Source organism: Tupaia chinensis, unplaced genomic scaffold (genome assembly GCF_000334495.1).
Source record: "Tupaia chinensis unplaced genomic scaffold, TupChi_1.0 Scaffold144472_1, whole genome shotgun sequence".
In the NCBI taxonomy this organism is placed as follows: Eukaryota; Metazoa; Chordata; class Mammalia; order Scandentia; family Tupaiidae; genus Tupaia; species Tupaia belangeri.
Window position 1 is genome coordinate 1,195,042 of NW_006204331.1, and position 9,009 is coordinate 1,204,050.

Here is a 9,009-nt window from a genome sequence, read left to right on the forward strand (position 1 = left end):
AAGCTGCCCAGTGGAGAGATGGCAGTGGCAGCACTGCCCCAGTCTGAGGCCCACCCAGACCCAGAAACCTTGACGACTGTGCTCTTCCAGGGCCAGGGGTGAAGGGCTCCGCAGGGCAGGAGAGGGCGACCACATCTGAGAGCTCTGGGACCTGCTGCAGGGAAGGCTGGAACGCAGGAGTCGGACACTGAGGTCTGTGTGGGTCAAGGCAGCCCGGCCCTCTGACACTTCCTGCAGCCCCGCCCTGAGACCCACCTTTCTAAGACATAGGTCCCATCTTTGGAGATTTTCTCTCTCTATTTCTCTCTCTCTCTCTCTCTTTTTTTTTCTGGAGAGATAGAGAGAAACAGGGAGACAGAAAGTGAGAAATCACCTCCCTCCCCCGTGGGGGCAGAGGGCCACACCGCAATCCCTTCTTCTCCATTCTCCTTTTGGGATTTTGGCCATGCACGCACATGCACATGGCATGAGTTTTAAGCCGCCGAGTCTGGGACTCGAACTGTAGTAGACTATGTGGGAGTCCATTGATGTAACCAAGATGCCATCCGCTGGTCCCTCTTTGGGGATTTTCTTATATTCTCCTGGGTGCCTAGACCCTTGGCTTTACAGGATACCCTGGTGGCGGAGCCAGTCAGAGAGAAAACCCGGTTGGAGCTGAGGCCAGATGGCTTGTTGACGACATGGCGAACTATCTTGGGTGGTGAGTGGTGAGAAGTGGGGTGACTTGCCCAGCAGAGGGATCTGAGGATCCCTCTCAGTCAAGAGACTTCATTGCTTAAATCACATGTCCATCTCTTTTGTTTACAAAAATATTAAACACACGGGGCCCACATGTGGCGTGGTGGTTAAGGGTGCTGGACTCCCAGGTGGTCAACTGCAGTTTGAGTGCTGGACCTGGCGGCTTGCTTTCTCACTTTCTCTCTCTCTCTCTCTCTCTTTTTCTCTCTCACTCTGTCCCTCTCTGCTCGAATTAAAAATAAATAAATAATGTTAAATAAATAAAGTTAAATAAAATAATTCTTAAAAAAAAAAAGCAATCGCATACCCTCATAAACATGACAAGTATGGGACAAAGCTTTTTTTTTTTTTTTCTGAACAATTTGAGAGCCACTGCTGGTGTGATTGCCCAGACTCTTGGGTGGGTGGTCTCAACAGAGAGGACCCGTTGCCCCTCTGTCTGGCGTTCAGACTGAACAAAGGGTCCCACATCATGTGTTGAGCGTGGTCGCTGTCTCCTTATCCCGCCAGTCTGAAATAGTTTCATGACATTCCTAGTCTTTTGTGACTTAGAGGGTTTTGGGGTCTGGTCGGTTCTTTTGTAGACTGCTTCAGGTTGCGTTAGGGGTCTTGGTGGGGTCTTGTGGATTTTGCGATTTTTAAAATAATTCTGTGAAGAATGCCATTAGTATTTTGATAGGTGTGTATTAACTCTGTCGATCACTTTGATGATATGGACATTTTTATGATATCGATATTCCTCTAATCCATAAACATGAGCTGTCTTTCCATTTGTGTGTGTGTGTTTCAATTTCTTTAATTAGTGTTGTACAGTTTTCATTATAAGGATCTTTCACTTCCAGGGTTAAATTTATTCCTAAGTATTTTATTTTCTTTGTTGCTATTGTAAATAGAATTGTTTTGTTTTGCTATAGGGCAGAAAGAGATAGAGAGAATGAAAGTGAGAAATCACTCCCGGGGGTTGGTCATGCCGTAATCCTTTCTCCTTCACTCTCCTCCTAGGATTTTGGACACACACGTGCAGTGGAATTATTTTTTGATATAATTTTTAGTTAGTTACTGCTTTATAAAAATGCTGCTTTTCTTGTCTGGAGGGCACGTGCACTCACCAGAGAGACAGAGAGAAGATGCACACGTATACACATGTGAACATACTCCACATCCACACACAGTGACACCTAGGCCTGTGTTTATTTCTCTGTCTATCAATATACATTGGAAACCACAATGTACGCTGATACCTCTGATTTCAATTACCCCACAGGCTTCATTCAAGAGCTGTGCCTTTCTATACACACGACTCCTCCCTACAGCAAGGAGAATCCTGGCCTCCCTCATCCTGACTATAGTTACCTGCTCAACCCATCTCCTCCCTGTACGCATGCCTTCTTCAGTCCACACAAGTACTGACCCTGTGCCAGGCCCCTCTCCTTGCTGGACTCCCTTTTGCTGCTGTCTCCCCTGTCCTTCAGAGAAAGGCTTCACACCTTGCTCCAGCCAGGCCTTGGTGGGACAACTTCTCCTGCCTGCCTCTGGCATTAGGGAGCCCCACTGGCCCAGCTCTCCCAGGACTGTGTGGTTCAGGGGACAAAGAACAGGACGGTCCTGAGTGTGATAGGACTGGGACCTCTGCTACTTTTTATCACAGTGATCTGTTTGCTTCTTTTGTAGCAATGGACAACATCTTTAATTTTTTTTTTTTAATTTTCCAGAGGACATGTGCACTAGTCAGAGAGAGAGAGAGATAGAGAGAGAGAGAGAGAGGGAGACAGCGCCCTCCGATGGGATGCGCTCACACAGCAATCTCTTCTCCACTTCCCCATTCTGTTAGGGTTTTAGGCACACATGCAAATGTGCCTGGTGTATTTTTTTTTTTCCTCTCAAAAAAAAGTGTATTCATTTATTTCATGAGTGAAAGAGACAAAGATAGAAAGAGGATAACCTCAATAAGGTCTCTACATCACAACTCACCCCAGCCTGTAACATGGATCCTATGTACTCAAGGAGGTCCCCAGATAAACCCAGAGTGCTCCCATGAGGGTCAGCCCTGCAGAACATGGTGTTTCACTGTTGCGCAGCATTCAACTCCAGTATATCTCTCTTCTTCCCTGGAAATAAATACTGTGCCTGGTGTATTTTTAAGCTGCGGGGGCCAGGATTAGAACCATGGTTGGCCATGTGGGATCTGACTCTCTTAATCACTAGGCCATGGAGCTAGCCGGAATATTATCTTTATTTATTTATTTATTTTTCAAGCGTCACTGCTGAGCTAAGTAGATATACCAGAATTACTTCTCACGTAAGGTTTGTTTTTCACACAGGTAACTATCCCTGCCCTTTCTTTCGTCTCCCACCCCTCTTAGTGTCTGAAGGGCGATTTTTGAGACCGTCTGGAAATAGTATTCTTTTGTTTAGGTTTTTGCTATAGAGTGAGTGAGCTTGCCAGAGAGAAACAGAAAGGAAAAGTGAGAATGGGGGATGGTCACACTGCAATCCCTCTCCTCCATTCTCCTCCTTGGATTTTGGGCATGTACACACATGCACTGGTGTGATTCTCAAGCTGCTAGATCTGGGACTCGAACCACAGTTGGCCTGTGGGAGTTCAGCCGGTAACCACCATGCTCCTGCCGGCCCTGGAAGGACTTTCACTCTGCTACTTTCCTTGGTTAATATTTTTTCTGGACATAGAAGACACGTCCCAAAATTGGAAATCGACTCCGTCCTACTTGGATGGTCTTCCCCCTTGTCACCACGCCCACGTGCTGGGTGCTGTCCTCGGGCAGGCCTTGCTGGCGACCTCGCTCCTGTCCTGGAAACTTCCGGCACCATTCTTTGTTGCTGGCGGTTTACAGCTTCACGGGGCTGAGCTTGTGGATCTTCATTCACTGCGCTGAGCGCTCACTGGGCCTTTTAATCTGAAAACATAATTTCTTTTTGTTTGGGGAAATTCTTTTTTATTATTTTACTTGTAACCTCCCTTCTCTTCCACCCATTTCCTCAGTGTTCTCTTTCTGTGACTCCCAGTTGTCAGGCCTCACTCAATTCTGCTTTCTCCATTCTCCTATTTCTCTGTCTTTTGTTCACTTTTCTGGCGCATTTCTTCAACTCTGTCTTCCAATGCTTCCAGTACATTTTTTGCTTTGGTTTCACAAGTTCTCTCCGACGTGAAGACAGATGTGCTTTAAGCCTCTCAGGCAGCAGTCATGTCAGTCACTGCTGGGCCAGGCCATGTCTGCTCTGTCCAGCTGTGCCTGTAGTCTGTGCCCAGCCACCTGGCTTGTCCTTGTTCCCGAACTGGCCACTGTCCGCTGTGGATGGGGGAATCTTCCTAAAATATTCACGGGCTCATCCAGTGCAGGCTCCCACAAAGGCCAAGGAAGGTCCACCTGCCTCTAAACTCCCTGGTGGTTAGGTGGGGACCTTACTTTGGGCTTTGAGAAATTAGACCTGGTCATCTTCCTACCGCCTCTCCAAGGAGTTGTGGGGAATGGCTGTGGGTCCTTGTGCCTCCAAGTCCTCTTCCCATATCTGGGGCCATTGTCTGGACTCTGGGCTTTAGCTGTCAGAGGTTCTTTGTGTTCAGAGAATAAAAATTGGAGCTGTGGTCTCCCCAGAAGTCTACTGTGACCTGTGGCCTAGTTGGGGGCTTAAAGTATTTCTGCCTTTTTTTTTTTGTGAGAGATTTTTGCTATGGGGTACATGTACTCACTCGAGAGACAGAGAGAGACAGAGACAGAAAGTGAGAAATCACCCCCCCCCGGGTGGGGAATGACCACATCACAATCCCTTCTCCTCCATTTTCCTCTTGGGATTTTGGGGACACACACACATGTGCCTGATGTGAGTTTTAAGCCACTGGGTAAGGGACTCAAATTGGGGTCAATTATTTGGGAGTCCAGCAACATAACCATTATGCCATCTACTGGTCCCTATTTCTGTAATTTTTATAAAATAATTATTTATTTAATTAATTTACTATTGTTATTTTTTCACATGAGTTTTTCTAGAGAAAGAGAGAGAGGAGGAGAGTGAGAAAGCAGCCGCCAAGTCTGGGACTTGAACCGTGGTCGACCATGTGGAAATTCCAGCGCCTTAACCATCACGCCACCTGTTGGCCCTATTTCTGCATTTTTATTCTAATCCCTTTCCCCGTCTTTTCTGGGTTACCCTAGCCTTGAGTAGCAGGGCTTGACGATGGCACAGCTGTGAGGCTACTCTGCAAGGCTGACCCATGGGAGAGGGGCAGGCTCCTCAGGGAGCTCCCTGAGAATGCGTGCATGTGTGTGTCCGTGGTCTGGGGCTGGCTGGGCTGGGAGGGCTTCATGGTGTCCAGATCCTGCTGGAGGCACTGCCTCTCTGTCTCTCTCATGGAAGAGAATTAATAAACAGACAGATGACAACACCAACAGTAGTCCTGAATAGCAGCAAGGATGGGCTAGCTAAGGGATCAAGAAGAAAATTAGGAAACGCTTTCTGCTTTCAATGGCAAGATGCAGGCTGATACTTAGCCATAGGGCCCAGGGTTTCGGTCTCACCCTGCATAGGGATGGAGAGCCCTAGAGGGCTGCAGTGTCCCGAGCTGAGCAGCCCAGCAGTGCTCCTGCCAGCCAGGACCCGGCTGCATGTGGGCGAGTCATCAGGAAGGACTGACTGAGGCAGCTCACGTCTGGCTCAGCTGCGTGATGAGCTGGTGGCACCTCTTGACATGGCCTGGGTAGAGGCAGAGGTGATGGCAGCTCTGGGCCATGAGCTTGCTGACTGCAGAGACACAGTCGTCCCTGTTGGCCCATGTTGACCATGGCTGCAACTACCCCGTGGTAAGGGGTAGCAGTGGGGGCAGGGTGGCCCCATGTCACTGCCATTACCCATTCTCCTCTCTGCAAGTCTAGAAGACCCAGGCCTCGAGTGAGGAGTGATGGTGGAGGAGCTGGCTTTGTGGCCTGGGGATTGAGGCAGCCAGATTGCATATGGCTGACTGCGTAGAAGCCCTGACCCAGTGGCTTGAACAATACACTGGGCACATAAATGCGCATGACCAAAATCCTGAGGTCTAGCCTGGGGTCAAGCAGTTCTCATGATGGGCCAGGGGGCACTGGGACACAGAGCCTAGGCTGGAGAACCCAGGGGAATCCCTGGGACAGAGGCAGCTCCTGACCTGTGCCCCAGGGCTCAGGGCTCACACCTCAAGGCAGGGCAGCTCCTGTTGTCAGGAAGCTGGTCTTGACCAGGCTTTCCTACAGCTTCTGTGGCCCTGAGGGTGGGGCAGCCCTTGTCTCATCCCCAGCCTTGGCTCCTTCCTCTACCGGTGTCCTCACCTGGTGTGAAGCCTGAGCCCCTGCCTGCCCTCATCGTCCCGAGGCCCCCACCCTGGCAGGCAGGGTAGCACACATCTTCTGATCGGCTATTGTCTGGTCCAGGTCAGGGGGAGCAAGCCCTGCTCCAGCCGTGTCCCCATCTGGGTCATCTGTGAAGCCCTTTACACAGGCTTCTTCATGCTGCCAGGACTTTTAAAAACCAGTCTTAATTGCTAAAATGTATGTGTCACACGATTCTTGTATTAGCAGTATACAACGTAGCAGATTATCACGGACAAAGATTAGTGGTTCCATCACTGTAATTGGTTCTACGACATTTTTCTCTCCCCCGGAGAAGCTCGATGCTCTCGAATGGCCCTCCCATTGCACCATTCCTCTCAGTCTCGGGAACCACCAATATCTGCTTTCTGTCTCTGGAGCTGCTTGGTTTGTATCTGCTTTCTGTCTCTGGAGCTGCTTGGTTTGTATTTATTTATTTATTTATTGGGAGAGGTTTTTGCTATAGGGCACGTGCGCTCACCAGAAAGAGAGAAAGCGAGAAATCACCCCCCAGCGGGATGGCCACGCTGCAATCCCTTCTCCTCCATTCTCCTCTTGGGATCTTGGGCACGCACAGACATGCGCCTGGCGTGAGTTTAAGCCACAGCGTCCGGGACTCGAACCGCGGTCGACTACGTAGGAGTTCAGCGACATAGCCATTACGCTAACTGCTGGTCCCAGCCATTCTTAAACACGGATGCATTAAGTGGTCTTTTGCATCTGACTTCTTTCACTGAACATGCGTTTCTGAGGCTCCTCCTCATTGCAGCGTGTCTGAGCACATAGTCCCCTCTTTTTGCCGAAAACTGAAACTGTCGCCCATTTGGCATTCAGGTTCTTCGACTTTTGACTAGCATGAATGAATCTGCCATAGATAATTATGCACACGGCTTTGTGCGGATGTGTTTTCACTTCTCTTAGTAGACACCTAGAAGTGAAATTGTTGGGTCGTAGGATAACTCTATGTTTAACATTTTGAAGAAATGCCAGGTGTTTTCTAAAATGATGGTGCTATTTTACTTATCCATCAGCAATGTATAAGAGTTCCAGTTTCAGGTGGCGTGGTGGTTAAGGTGCTGGACATTCCCACGTGGCCAACCATGGTTCAATTGTATCTGCTTTCTGTCTCTGGAGCTGCTTGGTTTGTATTTATTTATTTATTTATTGGGAGAGGTTTTTGCTATAGGGCACGTGCGCTCACCAGAAAGAGAGAAAGCGAGAAATCACCCCCCAGCGGGATGGCCACGCTGCAATCCCTTCTCCTCCATTCTCCTCTTGGGATCTTGGGCACGCACAGACATGCGCCTGGCGTGAGTTTAAGCCACAGCGTCCGGGACTCGAACCGCGGTCGACTACGTAGGAGTTCAGCGACATAGCCATTACGCTAACTGCTGGTCCCAGCCATTCTTAAACACGGATGCATTAAGTGGTCTTTTGCATCTGACTTCTTTCACTGAACATGCGTTTCTGAGGCTCCTCCTCATTGCAGCGTGTCTGAGCACATAGTCCCCTCTTTTTGCCGAAAACTGAAACTGTCGCCCATTTGGCATTCAGGTTCTTCGACTTTTGACTAGCATGAATGAATCTGCCATAGATAATTATGCACACGGCTTTGTGCGGATGTGTTTTCACTTCTCTTAGTAGACACCTAGAAGTGAAATTGTTGGGTCGTAGGATAACTCTATGTTTAACATTTTGAAGAAATGCCAGGTGTTTTCTAAAATGATGGTGCTATTTTACTTATCCATCAGCAATGTATAAGAGTTCCAGTTTCAGGTGGCGTGGTGGTTAAGGTGCTGGACATTCCCACGTGGCCAACCATGGTTCAAGTCCTGGACCTGGTGGCTTGCTTTCTCACTTTCTCTCTCTCTATATATATCTCTCTGGTCAAAATAAAATAAGTAAATGAATAAATAAAATAAAAAATAATTTTAAAAATAGTTTCAGTTTCTCCATGTCTTTACCAACACTTACTATTTTTTTCCTTAAATTTTGTCAGAGGGAGCATGTGCTTGCTGGAGAGAGACAGAAACAGAGAGAAAGAGGGTAAGTGGGAAAGCACTTTCCCATGGAGGACGGTCACGCTGCAATCCCTTCTACTTTTCTGCCTCCTTTCTGGATTTTGGGCATCAAGCACATGAATCCTGCATGCTTTTTTCAAGCTACTGGGTCAGGGACTAGAACTGTGTAGTTGGCTTAATCATCACTCTGGCAGCTGACCCTGGTTTTTTGTTTTGTTTTGTTTTGTTTGTTTGTTTTAAGGGATAGCCTTTCAGTGGGTGTGCAGTGGTATGGCTGTGTCTCATGTTTTCTTGATGGCCGCATGTCACACATATTTTCTTGTGCTCATTGCCATTTCTATGTTGTGTTTTTAGGAATATCTATTCAAATCATATATATATATAATTTGCCAGAGGGCACAAGAGCTTGCTAGAGGGAGACAGAGGACAGAGAAGGAGGGAGAGAGAGAGTAAGTGCTTCCCACGGGGTGTGGTCACACTGCTGTCCCTTCATCTCCCCACCCTGCTGGGATTTGGGGTGTGCGTACACGCTGGCCTGGCGTGTTCACCAAGCTTCCAGGTCTGAGACTTGAACCATGAAGTAGGCCATGTGGGCTTTGCCTGCCTCAAACATTAGGCCACAAGTTAGCCCTTTGCCCATTTTTTGAATTGAGCTATTTGTCTTATTATGAATTGTAAGAGTTCTTCATTCTGCATGAGTCCTTTATTAGGTATATGATTTGAAAATACTTTCTCTCAGTGTGTGGGTAGTCTTTTTGCCATATTAAGGATGTTACTGAAGTAAACTTTTACAATTTTGATGAAATCCTATATATATATATGAAATAATCTTTTATAATTTTGATGAAATCCTATATATATATAAAATAATCTTTTACAATTTTGATGAAATCCTA

General features: G+C 47.6%; 1 protein-coding gene across 2 annotated transcripts in view; it reads left to right on the forward strand.

The window, feature by feature from the left end:
* MYT1 (myelin transcription factor 1) overlaps nt 1–9,009 on the forward strand; it is a 72,709-nt gene that overhangs the window by 7,882 nt on the left and 55,818 nt on the right. The gene's annotated exons all lie outside the window — the stretch shown is intronic.